We start from the raw sequence: 14,306 nt of genomic DNA on the forward strand, positions 1-14,306 counted from the left end.
ATTCATTGAATGGCCTTTCTGAGTTTTCTTGTAATTTGTTGAATTTCTTCATAACAGTTATTTCAAATCTTCATCATTTAGATCATAATATTCCATGCCTTTGAGTTTTTAGCTATGGAAGAACTACTATTTTCTTTTAGTGATAATGTATTTCCTTGATTTTTCATATCATTTGCAGTTACTTCTGCTTTTGTCTTTTGCCTCTAAAGTAGCAAACATGTTAACTCAGCTTTTATACTTTACCTGATTCTTAATATTCACCAGACCGGCCATTTGAAACCTGCCTTTTGTATTCTAGAAGGTGGTGTTATAGCTCATTTTTGGCTTCTCACTTGCCAGCCAGCCATGGTCTATTTACTAAGCACACTCCCTACTTACTGGAGTTTGCTCTCACAGAGGCGTTCAGGAGCACGTACAAGGATCCAGAAGTGGGTTAGGTGAGGTGTGTGCTTGGCACTGGGGCTCGGGAGTACCCTGCCCAACCCTTTAAGACCAGTTGTCAGCCTGTGGCTTTCATGCATGCAAGCCCTGCTGGCTTTCAAAGTTACACGCTCTAGGGGCCCAGTCTCTCACCTCCAGCTCTTACAAGTTGGGGTGGCAATTTCAAACCCTGTGTTCCTCAGAGAGAATCAGAGTTGTAAGTTCCCTCCTGACTGTGAGTCACTGTGCCAGAGGTGGGATTCATGGAAAGGTTGTGTCAGTCTCTCCCACCCATTTTGATGTGAGTTTTTCCTTCCTCACCAATGTGTAGGAGTTGCTCAGCTAGTTTTGGGTTTCCTTCATAGGGAACTGTTCTCTGTGTAGCTGTAGATGTGGTATGTCCATGGCAGCAAGTGAGTTCAGGACCCTCCTACATTGCCATCTTGATCCAATCCCCTTTACTGTTTTGTTCGTTTCCTTTTGCTCCTTTGATTGGATATTTTCAATTGATCTATCTTCAAGCTCAATAATTCCTTCCTGCTTTTTCAGGTTTATTGGTAAAGCATACTATTGATTTTTTTTTTTCAGTTCAGTCATTAAAGTCTTTAGCCCCCGAATTTCTATTTGGTTCTTTATGTTTTCTCTTTGTTAAATGTCTCATTTTGTTCTTGTACTGTTTTCCTGATATCCTTAAATTGTATTCTCGTATAGTTCTCTGAACATTTTTAGAACAATTATTTTGGATTCCTCATTAGGAAATTCCTGAATCTCCCTTTTGGTGGGGGAGCGAATGGTGTTATTTACTGGAGGCTTACAGTAATCTTTTGGTTGAGTCCTATTTTCCTGGTTCTTTGTGATTTTTGTAGCCTTGTACAGGTGTCTGCACATTTGAAGAAGCAATCACATCTTCCAGATTTTATGAACTAACTTTGGTAAGGGAAGACTTTTACCTGCAGGTAGGGACATACTCTGTCCATGTAACCCTCTAGGCAAAAAGCCTGGAGTGGGTAGTCACTCTCTTCTTCAATGAGTCAGACAGTAAAGAATGTGCCTGCAGTACAAGAGACCCGGGTTCAACCCATACGTTGGGAAGATCCCTAGGAAAGTGAATGGCAACCCACTCCAGTACTCTTGCCTGGAGAATTCCATGGACAGAGGTGGCTGGCACAGGCTATAGTCCATGGGGTCACAAAGGGTCAGACTCGACTGAGTGACTAACACTTTCACTTTCTTTCAGGGACACACTGGAGCATGTTGTGACCCCAGGTCCACTGTGCAGAGCACCACGTGTTGGGGGGATGGGATAGCAGCACTGGGTTCAGGGGACTGTGATAAAACTTCTACTCAGGCTCCTGGGATCTGGATCATCAACAGCTGTGTAGTTTGGTGAGCACCATGGCTGTTCAGGAGCTGCAAGGGCTATCAAGGTCTGATGTGGTGCCTTCTACTCTAGCAGCCAGGCACCAGGGCAGGCAGCAGTGGTGGCTGGAGCTCGTGGTATGCACACCCTCAGCTGCAGGGGCCTGTGTAGTGGCAGGGGCTGGTGGACAGACACACACATGTAATGGTGGGGGACAGAGCAGACAGAAAGTCTGGAGCCAACTACAGGCGTGCTGGCAGCTGCAGGTACCCTGGCTATCATTATGCAGGCCTTGACTGCTGCTTCTCACCACTGATGCAGAGCAGTGGTAGCCAGCTACCGGGACCAGGCCAGGGCTCTGCAGCTGGAAGGGCTAGCAGAGGTGAGCACAGTGCAAGCAGTGACAGAAGACAAGGCCTTCTTCAGGCCCACAAGTGCACCTTTTTTTTTTTTGCAGAGGGGTCTGGCAGTTGGTGTGCTCTCCCATGGCTGGACAACGTCCCCTTGGACACATGCACAGCAGTGGAGGCCAGTGACGAGTGTGAGGCCCGTACACAGCAGAAGGGGCTCTCCCTAAACGCACACACAGCAGAGGGGTTCAGCTGCAGGAATCTAGGCTGATGTCTTGAACTTGAGTGGCCTCACAGGCCTGGGATGGCTGCCAATACAGATCCTGGGCCCCAGCGGGGGCCAGGGCTGTGGGGTGTGAATGGAGGACTCGGGCAGCTGGCATCAGTGAATGTGTGAATACCTGTGGGTCAAAAGCCATGAAATCTGCAGGGGGTCGGAGGCAGCTCTGCTGGCCCTCGGTTTCCAGTGGGGAAAACAGTTTGCAGATGAGGTCACTGGGAGCTATAATTACTCCGGCTGTGTGGTTACTCCTGGCAGCTCCTGCTTCTCCTCTTCGTTCCAGGCCATCTCTGTATGAATTGGCTTTGCCGGCTGGAGGAGGATGAAACTGGTGGAGGGCATTCATGCAGTGTCCTAAAAGGTTGAGGAAACTGGTCACTCATCCCCACAACCTATTCTGAGGCAAGCTAGCCCTACCTACCTGTGAAGTCCATTTTTGGTGCTGAGCAGTGCCAGCTTGGGGATGGGATGATGTACACAAATGATGAAGCTGTCTTCTTCCCCTTTTTGAGCTGTTATTCTCAGGGGTTTTATTCAACTGTGTTGCTAAAGTTTAAGTGGATTCCAGAGCTCTCTCAGAGCTCTTTCTATTTGTATATAGCTATCAAATTGTTGATCTTTGTTGGGAGACAGAGGCTGGGGTCTCCTATGATACTGTTTTTATGACAGCATTCCTGAATTGTACTTTTGAATACTGTCCATCAGTTTCATGGTTTTAATTCAGTCTTTTCTATCTTGCTCAGTGCCTGGACTGAGGGATGACATCTCTGAGGACTAAATCAAGGACCTTCCTAGTCCCAGGTAGAATCTTTCTGATCTTTAAACACAAAGTCCAAAATGACTTTGGTTGAAGTCAGTAATTATCCCTGAAATCACCAACTTCATTTGTCTGTTTTATTCTCAAAACCAAGGTGACAGGAGTGTTCTCTGGGCAGTTAGCCAGCCCTTCCAGTATCATTGCTCTCTCTTCAGTAAGCATGGAATATGGGGTTTGAGACGAGAGCCCAGATGACTCCACAATAACTTTCAGAGGCTGGAAGTTCTGATAGTATTACGGGAAAGTTACCCTCTTTCTTCACTGTGGGAAAGAGCTCCAGCCTACCAGATTCTTGGGCAAATAAAGCTGTCAAAAAGGATTCCTGCAATACAAATGATTATACATAAAATAGGTAAACAATAAGGTCCTACTAGCTATATACAATATTTTGTAATAAACTATAATGGGAAAGGATAAATATGTGTAACTGAGTCCCTTTGCTGTACACTGAAACTCAACATTATAAGTCAACTATAATCCAATTAAAAAAAAATCCTGCAGCAGCATATAGGCAAATGTATACCCCACTTTCTTGATCACTACTTCCCAAAAGAACAGCCTGTCTTTTTTATTTTTAATATCTATTTGGCTGCATCAGGTCTTAGTTGCAGCATGCAGGCTCAATAGTTGTGGCCAGCAAGCTCAGTTGCCCAGCGGCATGTGGGATCTTCTCAGACCAGAGATCAAACCAATGTTCCCCATTGAAAGACAGGTTCTTAACCACTGGACCACCAGGGAAGTCCTAAGAACAGCCTGTGTAATTATTTTCCATGGCAACTTCCTCCACACTGAGTCACAGTAGTTCGAAGCTGGCTCGAGAAAACTCATAATCTTTATTCCCAAGTTACTCTTCCAAGTAGCCCAGACAATCCCAAGTCATGCCAGCCTTTTCATCCCTTCCGGGGGTATGGGGGTGGGGGTGGGGGTCTTTGCTGACATTAATGACTAGTTTATTCAGCTCTTGTGTAATCAGTGTGGGAATACAGATTAAAATATTTTTATAAAGCAATAGAAGAAGCCATGAAAAATACTAATATGTGCTCTCAAAGCCAGTGAAGAAATCTCAGTACTTTGAAAAGCTTCCCTGTAGTAATATTGGTCGACATTTCACAAGGCAAGAGGGAAACCACTAAGACGTAATTTTCTTGGTCAAAGACTAATTTGTCCTTCAGTAGAGCTGCAAGTCTGAGCAGCATTTCATAATAGAGTCCCTCAGGAATGATTTGACACAGAATAAGCTACAGTCCCTCCCTCAATGATCATTCAACAAGGATTTATTGAACATTTCCTACATGCCAGGCTCTCTGGGTGCTCAGTGAGGTTTCAACGATGAATCAGTCCTGCATCCTTCACCACAGAAATTTGGCCAAACTGGCTGAAAGGAAAACAAAAGCATCAGTAGCATCACCATAATAGTTCCTATTTATCAGGCACTAGGAACTATGATAGGTATTCTCATTTCATCTTCCCCACAACTCTGCCAGAGAGAAATAAATGACAGAAGTGAGATTCAGAGGTTCTGGTAAATTGGGCAGCATATACACAGCTAGCATGTGGCAGAGCTAAGATGAAAAGCAAGGCCACTCTGATCCCAAAGTCTCTAATTTGATGCACACCACAGGACATAATCAGGCAAAGTACAGGAAGTCCTGAAGAGAAATTACATCCCAGCCTTTTGTTCGTGGGTATCAGACACCATCTTCACCTAGGCTCGGTAGTGTTCCTTTATGCATATTTAACATAAAACTTTCCTTGGCCCATGACTAAGCCCAGCAGCCCACTTCTGTTTCTCATGCCCACATCTGGACTGAACACTCTGGCTGGGACCTTTCCTCTCCTGAGCGGTCTGTCCTGGGGCAGTAAGCCCCACTCTCACCCAGACCGCTGTGTGTCCTGTCTGCCCACTTCCCTGTGTGTCCTTCCTCTTTGCTGGGGGACACCTTTGCCGTATGGTTCCCTTAGGACTGATTCATATCATCCCTTTTCCCGGAGAACATGATCTAATCCAAGTGGCCAGAATATTCCATTCCCTGGCCTGAGTGACTAGCTCAGATTATGGAATGGAACCCAACCAAATCAGTCTCCCCAGGACTTTTCTGGTACTGCCAGAGTCTTTGGCCTCCGGGTGTTAAGTTGGAAGAGTATGAGTTAGGCCTCCATTTGCCATCTTGCCCAAAATAAGAGCTGAGAGACAGAGTGAAGGCCCCAGAGAACGCTGTTGTGATCTCGACCTTGCATATCTAGACTAGCCACATAGCAGCTGTCTGCAGAGTTCTGTGATTACACACACCTCATCACTAAAAAAACTGAGGTTCACTCTCAAAATACATACACATGCATGAGTTTATTATATACTTGTGTTGCTGTGCCAACATACAAAGTAATTAATTAATACACAAAATACATACATCATAAAAGGTTGATTAAAAGCTAAACATAAATGAAAATTTTGTTGACTTAAACAATATTCACAACCTACAAGTTGAAACTTGTATTTTATTCGGTGGAAATTTCTAGGACTTAAGCCCAAAGGGAGCATCTCAAGCTTTGTATAGGTTGCTTTAAACAGCTGTGCATGGTAAGACCTGTAGCCTATATCTACTGCTTCAAAAGAAAAGAGACCACTTCTGATGCTTTCCCAATGACTTATTAAAATATAATAGTGAACATTCAGTGTATGTAACAAGCTCTTATATGCATCAGCTGAAAAATAACTACTATCATCCACAATTTACATATATGAAAACCGAGTCTTACAAAGTTCAAATAACTTGCCTGAATTCAGAGTCAGGATTCAAACAGCATGGTGTGACTTCAAAGCTGTGCTGTATCAGAACTTTCATTTTTTAAAGCAGCATTCTCTCCCATAGATGGCCCTGGCTTCAGTCCCTCCTAGCCAGGATCCAGGATCTCATCCCTGGATCTATAGTGAGTAGAGCCCCTTTTAACCCCTTCACGGACATTCTACCTCTCTGAGTCTCAGCTTGTCAGCACAGCACCTTTGCATGGTCCTACCCTACATGGACTCCTGAGTCTACAACCCTCTACTGCCCCCACCTGGCACCTAAAAGTACAGACTCCAACACTTCAATCTAATTCGTTCCTTAATGACTACTAGTCCAATCACCACGTATATAACTAATGACACGCAATTATGAAGACATGCCTGGAAAGATACACACCCACTTTGGAATAGTGGCTCCCTGGGGATGGAAGGAAGGATATAGGGTTGACAGTGTACAAAGTGAGACTTCAACAGTATTTTCAATGATTTACCGAAGAGGAAAAAAATGTTTAAGACAGGTAGTTAACGAACCACTACAGCTCAGATGTCCCTTGCCTAAACACTTTGTTCAGTCTCTTTGTAGTTTAGAGGAAATAAAATCAGCAAGTGAAATTCTTAATCTAGAGAGTTTCTAGATAAGCTTCCATCTAAAATCTGTTTTCCAAAGTAGCCCATCTTGCCACACGGCAAATCCTCACTTCCACAACAGTGACTTAGAAACGGTTAGAGAATCACAGAGACACAGTTATAAATACTGAACTTACCACCTAGACAAGTCTGGAAAGAAATGCCTTTCGAAACAATCTCATGATTTCAGTTAATGCACCATGACAAGATGTGCCTTGACAGTTTGCTCAATCTGTAGCATTTTTACTCAGAGTTGTAGACAGCAGAAGAAACTTAATTTTTTAAGTTTTTAAGAAGTTTTTAAGAAGAGTAATTAATGCAAAGTTAATTATCATGAAGGCACTGGGAATTTAATATAGTTCTTAGAGAGGGTTTAATTCCTGGACATTTTTTTATCAACATCTCCTAAACCATCTGTGCTTCTGCAGTATGGTTTCTAAACTAAAATTCTATGACTGTTTCCACTTGCTCCACGATAATTAAGCAAAACTGCGTGTTTTGTTCTATCTGATCCCAGTTCAATTTAAACACCCATTAAATGGGAAATAAATTAATGTGGTACAAGTGTGGATGGAATCATCACAAGCTGGCACTTACCCACAGAAACAAACCATCCACTAATGAGATAATTGGACTCTTTATTTTGGGGAAAATACTTGATGAGATCAAACGGAGTGCACACATTCATGGGCCCCCATAAATGAGTCTGTTACAAGAAGGTTAGTAGGTTAATTTGAAGAAGCTCTTCTAGCACAGGATATGCAAGCTCTAGTTAGAAAAACGAGGAGTCCAACGAAAGATTAAAACATACTATCTACGTTGCCCACATGACGCTGTTTGTCCGACCAAGGTACTGTGACTTTCTTTTATTCACTACTGTATTCCCAGTGCTCAGAACTAGGCTTGGTACATAGCAGGTTTACATTAAATATCTGCTGAATGTGTGGATGAATGTTTTAGAACCCGTAAACTCTAGTTGGGCAGCAGCAATTCATCGCATTTCTATAATTTCTCTTAATACTCCTCCTCAAAATCAGATTACTCAGAAAGACCTCTTAGGCTGAACTTCTTATGACTGCAGAGATGAGATTTGTCTACGGCAGCTGTCCCAACCATTTGGCACCAGGAACCAGTTTCATGGAAGACAGTTTTTCTACAGACCGGGGAGGGAGGAATGGTTTTGGGATAGTTCAAGTGCACTACATTTACTGTGCACGTCATTTCTACTATTATTATATCAGCTCCACCTGAGATTATCAAGCATGAAATGCTGGAGGTCAAGGACACTGGTCTAGGGGAACAACAATTGCAATATAATTTTGCAAAGGGTCTGGCACTAAAATAATTTGTGGGCACTATCATCTTCCATTCAACCAATATTTAACAGGTATCTATTATGTGCTTGGGTGTATATAAAAAGGTGATAGAGACCCTGCCTTTTAAGAAGCTTTAGTAAGATTATTGCTATCTATTATTACTATATGAGATAAACAGCCCAAAAAAGTCATAACAGCACATAGCACTCAGGGTAGAGTGAATGAAGAAAACATTTCCAAGAGCAGTCGTCGTGAAAAACTTCATGTAAGAGCAGATATTTGAGATGGATCTTGAAGTACAGGTAGGATCTGACAAGTGGAGACAGATACTGCGCTACAGAGAAGCTCAAGGTAGTGTGACTTTTACACAAAGATTGGAGACAACTAATTAATTCTCTGATGAATAAAGCATGCACATTTAAACTAATAAAAATCCCAGGTGGGCACCTGAGAAAGTGTCTGCAGACACAACTGACTTCCACAAACTAGCATAACGCCACTGGCCCTGGGTTTCCCTGCATATAAAACCTGGAGGTTCTTTAAAGGTATTTTATGGCTCATCTTTTATAGCCCATGGTAGCTTTAAAAGAAGTAGCTACAATATTTGAACCAAAAAAGACAGTTAACGATACCCCAGCTTTTCTGACCAGGATGGACTGGATCTGCCAAACTAGAGTTCTTAGCAGCTGAAGCAGTTATAGTGCACTTCTGTCTTTCTGGGACATGTGCTAAGTTAAGGGATCAAATGTCCTCTGACTTCCTCAGAATAGAACCCATGGATGTCTAAGTACATGCTATTCAAAGTATGAAACAGATGACTTTCTGGGGTGGTTATAGCTCATTACTAAGCAGGCAAGTGCATGCACTCATGTTATAGGAGTAAATGATGTCCATCACAGAAATGGAGGCACCACATCATACGATTTTGAAAACCCCAAATTTTTTACTGAAGTAGAGTTACAATCTTATATCGGTTTCAGGTATACACACAGCAATGCAATGCTTTTATAGATTAGACTCCATTTAGAGTTATTACAAAATAATGGCTCTATCTCCCTGTATCATGCAATAGATCCTTCTTGCTCATTAATTTTACACACAGTAGTAGTTTGTAGTTCTTAAACCCTTACTCCTGTCTTGCCTTTCCCCCTTCCCTCTCCCCACTGGTAACCACTAGTACTTTCTATATAACTGAGTCTGTTTCTGAAACCCCCAACTGTCCCTTAACAATGTATCATTGCATCTTTCTATGAAATGAGAAACATTTCTGTGGCATCTGTTTTAATGGCTTCAGAATAGTCTACTACATGATGCACTTAAATAATTTAAACAGCATCTTGCCAGTCCTTAACTTATTTAACCAGTCTGTTTCCAGTGTTGTGCTAAAATATGATGATCTTTGTAGGTACATATTCCAGCACAAGATTATTTCTTGGACTGTATTTCTTAAGATTTCTGGGTCAAAATTGGGAGGAGGTGATTTTTTAATGTCCTTACTCCCCCTTGCATTAGTTTCCATTTGAGACTAGTGTCAGCCTTTATACCTGGGACATTCTCTCCCACACTGTGCCCTGAGTTGAGAGGTTTATTTCTCTATTTTCTATATCCTATGATACTCACATATTGTCCACATTAGCGCCTGGTACATAATAGTTGCTCAATGTCCACTGAATGGATGAATGGATACATGAAAGAATGGCAGCTAAAATTTCAAACTGCTTGCAAAATGTTCCTTTGAAACATCCAAAAGGAACACATTTAAGGTTGATTCTGAAGTAATAAATAGGCTGTAAATGTATGCTGACTTCAAAGAAGAAGGAAGGGTATTAAGAGGCATATTAAAAGTTCAAGACCTGAACATTTCAGTTTCAAGTTTGCAGTTGGAATAAAGAGATTTTGGTGAGGGATATGATGAATTATTTATTAAGTCTCCCTAGCTCTGTTGCTTCTTCAGAAGATAATACCTATTCACTGCCTCATGATTTTACAGCTTCCTTACTGGGAAGAAAATAATAATACTGAAAGTTGTCTTTGATTATTTTTGTAAATCAAGACTAAGAAATTTGGGACTTCACTGGTAGTCCTGTGGGTAAGACCTGCACTCCCCAATGCAGGGGGCCTGGGCTCAATCCCTGGTCAGAGAAATAGATCCTGCATGCTGCAACTAAGAGCTCACATGCTGTAAAAAGATCCTGCATGGCACAACAAGAGACTGAAGATTTCGTGTGCTGCAACTAAGACCCGACAAAGCCAAATAAATACTAAAAATTAAGGAAAAAAAAAATTGGGGAGATGCCACTTTGACTAAATGTTCGTGTCTCACAATGAAAACATTCCAAAATCAGTTTGAATAGTTCATCTGCATTAACACTTTGTACCTATTTATATCTAGTGGTACTCTTGCCTAGAAAATCCCGTGGACAGAGGAGCCTGGAAGGCTGCAGTCCATGGGGTCGCTGAGGGTCGGACACGACTGAGCGACTTCACTTTCACTTTTCACTTTCATGCATTGGAGAAGGAAATGGCAACCCACTCCAGTGTTCTTGCCTGGAAAATCCCATGGATGGAGGAGCCTGGAAGGCTGAGGTCCATGGGGTCGCTGAGGGTCGGACACGACTGAGCGACTTCACTTTCACTTTTCATTTTCATGCATTGGAGAACGAAATGGCAAGCCACTCCAGTGTTCTTGCCTGGAGAATCCCAGGGACGGGGAAGCCTGGTGGGCTTCCATCTGTGGGGTCGCACAGAATCGGACATGACTGAAGCGACTTAGCAGCAGCAACAGTGGACCTTAAACCCAAAAGTGATTGGGAAGCTATGCCTTGGAAGAAACACAAATGAAAAGTAGAGAACGTGGTGAGGGCCTCATTTAGGATTCAAGAAGTCCTAGCCAGGCCATTCATAATGGTGAGAATTAAAGAAGATAAAACATGTAGATCCTGGCAAATGGGCATGCCATCCTCACTGCTTAATTCCAAGGTCACATCTTTCCAGACAGAATATTAATCAAACTCTGATTTAAAAAAATGATTATCTCAGGGCCCCAATTTGTTTTAAAACTCAAGAAATATCCAGTTAACTATCATAGTGATGTCATTAGGTACTTGGAAAATTACATAATTGCTGCTGACACTATATACACATCATGCTAAAAATGTTTCCTTCTGATTTTTGGCTTAGTTTATCCAATTCCTTCACATGAAAGACTGGATTGTTTGAGATCTTGCTTTTTCTTAATGTAGGCATGCAGTACAACAGTCACCCCACAGTATCAATGGGAGATCGGTTCCAAGATTACAGATACCAAAATGAGCAGATGCTGAAAGTCCCATGGTCAGCCCTCTGTATTTGCAGATTCTGCATCCATGGAGTCAACCAATCACGGGCTGTAAACACAGTACTCAGTCCAAAGTTGTCTGAGTCCACAGATGTGGATCCCATAGATACAGAGAGCCAACTCTTTTGGAAAAAATGTCTAGGTACTACAAAAAATGTCTAGGTATTCAAACCTGTGTTATTCAAGGGTAAACTGCATATATAAACTTTCCTCTTTTAACTGCTTTTGCTGCATCTCATTAAGTTTTATTGTCTTTCCATTTTGTCTCAAAATATTTTTATTTCCCTATGATTTATTTGACCCATTGGTTGTTCTGGAGCATGCTGTTTAATTTTCTTTTATTTGTGGGGTTGTTTCCCCTAGTTTTCTTCCTGGAACTGATTCCTAGTTTCATATCATTGAGGATGGAAAGGAAGCCTGATATGTTTTTAATATTTTTTCCTCCAGTAGTTATGCTGTAACTGCTTGTACTGCTAAACTAATTTTTGAATTAAAAAAAAAAAAACCTTAATTTCATTCAACTTGCTGTCTGAATTAGATTCACTATGGGACAGATGATCACCTGTCAGTCCTAGAACTGGTAAGAAAAAGTGTCCATTCTAGAGTCGCAAGTTAAACTACTCCATGAAATTTATCCTGTTCTCCAGGACACTTTCTTTATCTGCTAGATTTTGTTCCATAATGAATAAACGTATGTATACTGGGCACCTCATAGCTTCCCTCATAGTTCAGTTGGTAAAAGAATCTGCCTGCAATACAGGAGACCTGGGTTCTATTCCTGGGTTGGTAAGATCCCCTGGAGAAGGAAATGGCAACCTACTCCAGTATTCTTGCCTGTAAGAATCCCATGGACAGAGGAGCCTGGCGGGCTACAGTCCATGGGGTCACAAGTGTCAGATGTGATTTAGTGACTAAAGAGAGAGAGATACTGGGCACCAATAAGCTAGATGTGGTTTAGAATTTCAGCTAGTGATTGTCAGAGCTTGAATTTGAGTTCTGCTACTTGTTAGTGACAAATATATGGATGAAGCTATTGAGTTTCATATTCTCATGTTCCTCATTTGCAAAATAAAGACTAACTTAAAGGGTTATGAATATTATCACAGAATATATGCAACATACCTGGCTATAATAATTCCTGTATCACTGAGTTCTCACAACTCTGGAACAAGGTGGTACTACCTCTTGGCAAACATGTGATGAAAGGAACTGAAAGGTTAAGACCTAGATATTTTCTCCTTTGAGATATTTTGCCCTACATACAGTGGAATATACAGTGGAAATAAATGTAATGTATCTTCTGGAAATGGGAAAACCGTGTCTCTAAAAAATAAAAAAGCTACTAGCACTGATGTTTTGGCAGCACAAAGAATCTGAAGATATGATGAGAAATGCAGGGGAGAGCAATGTAGTTTAACACTGTATGAGTCTGCTTATCATTTACTTTTAAATGTAGAGTCCTTTTAATCAGGTAGACTGCCTTTAACTACTTTCTCACTGTCTGTACAGCATTCTCTGATATCAGAAGAGCTAATATGAAACCATCATTAAGTGTACACTGGAAAACAGTGTGGGGTAACTCATTGACTAGAATGGCATGCTTTTCATTGCTGTTCTTCCTAAGACTCCACAGCTTGGTGTCGAAACACACACACACACACACACACACACACACACGAATATATCAAACAAATCAAGTATTTAAAGCTGGCATTCTGAAAGCAAAGAGTTCCTCAAAATGCTAAGGGATCAGTCTCCTAGGGAGACTAAACAAGGGATCAGTTGGTTAGTTACCATTAAAGAAACAGTAACAAATTCACCCCAAATAATTGTCCTTATTTCCTTAGGCTCTGTGGTTCCTGAAGGAAGGCACTACTTCTATCAGCAAAGCAAGTTTCACACAAAATTTCCTTAAGAAACCTGCCAAAACCATGGCTTGGGATCAGATCTTCCTGGGATTTCTTGACATGGGAATGCTCTAGCCAGACCCAGAAAGGGTCTGTGTAATACCACTAGATTAGATCTAAGCAGCAAAGTCAGTTTTGCAACACAAGGCAAGCACTGTTGTTCTGCAAATCTTCCCAACAGTGCAGATACAATTAATGTCAAAATCACAATGTGTCTGCTATTATTCTTTATATCTTCCAAGTTACTCAGTTCAGATCAGTTCAGTCACTCAGTAGTGTCTGACTCTTTGCGACCCCATGAATCACAGCACGCCAGGCCTCCCTGTCCATCATCAACTCCCAGAGTTCACTCAGACTCACGTCCACTGAGTCAGTGATGCCATCCAGCCATCTCATCCTCTGTTGTCCCCTTCTCCTCCTGCTCCCAATCCCTCCCAGCATCAGAGTCTTTTCCAATGAGTCAACTCTTCACATGAGGTGACCAAAGTACTGGAGTTTCAGCTTTAGCATCATTCCTTCCAAAGAACACCCAGGGCTGATCTCCTTCAGAATGGACTGGTTGGATCTCCTTGCAGTCCAAGAGACTCTCAAGAGTCTTCTCCAACACCACAGTTCAAAAGCATCAATTCTTTGGCACTCAGCCTTCTTCACAGTCCAACTCTCACATCCATACATGACCACAGGAAAAACCATAGCCTTGACTAGACGAACCTTTGTTGGCAAAGTAATGTCTCTGCTTTTGAATATGCTATCATGGTTGGTCCTAACTTTCCTTCCAAGGAGTAAGTGTCTTTTAATTACATGGCTGCAATCACCATCTGCAGTGATTTTGGAGCCCAGAAAAATAAAGTCTGACACTGTTTCTACTGTTTCCCCATCTATTTCCCATGAAGTGATGGGACCGGATGCCATGATCTTCGTTTTCTGAATGTTGAGCTTTAAGCCAACTTTTTCACTCTCCTCTTTCACTCTCCTCAAGAGGCTTTTTAGTTCCTCTTCACTCTCTGCTGTAAGAGTAGTATCATCTGCATATCTCAGGTTATTGATATTTCTCCCGGCAATCTTGATTCCAGCTTGTGTTTCTTCCAGTCCAACGTTTCTCATGAT

At 41.9% G+C, this 14,306-nt stretch overlaps 1 protein-coding gene across 9 annotated transcripts in view; it reads right to left on the minus strand.

Moving 5' to 3' along the window:
- Window positions 1-1,057: 1,057 nt before the first annotated feature.
- Window positions 1,058-14,306, minus strand: part of RSL24D1 (ribosomal L24 domain containing 1) — a 32,427-nt gene continuing 19,178 nt past the window's right edge. For 4 of the 9 annotated variants that reach the window (XR_015134574.1, XR_015134572.1, XM_086321077.1 and 1 more), the window contains one exon: window positions 4,484-4,602. The gene's annotated coding sequence lies outside the window, so the exon portion shown is untranslated. Of the gene's footprint in view, window positions 2,765-4,483; window positions 4,603-5,552; window positions 10,777-14,306 lie in introns of those variants that run through there. The other 5 variants (XR_015134576.1, XR_015134573.1, XM_086321080.1 and 2 more) reach the window with 3 other exon arrangements.

This window comes from Bos grunniens, chromosome 10 (genome assembly GCF_055505025.1).
Source record: "Bos grunniens cultivar Pamir isolate PY7600 chromosome 10, Bosgru_T2T1.0, whole genome shotgun sequence".
Classification (NCBI taxonomy): domain Eukaryota; kingdom Metazoa; phylum Chordata; class Mammalia; order Artiodactyla; family Bovidae; genus Bos; species Bos grunniens.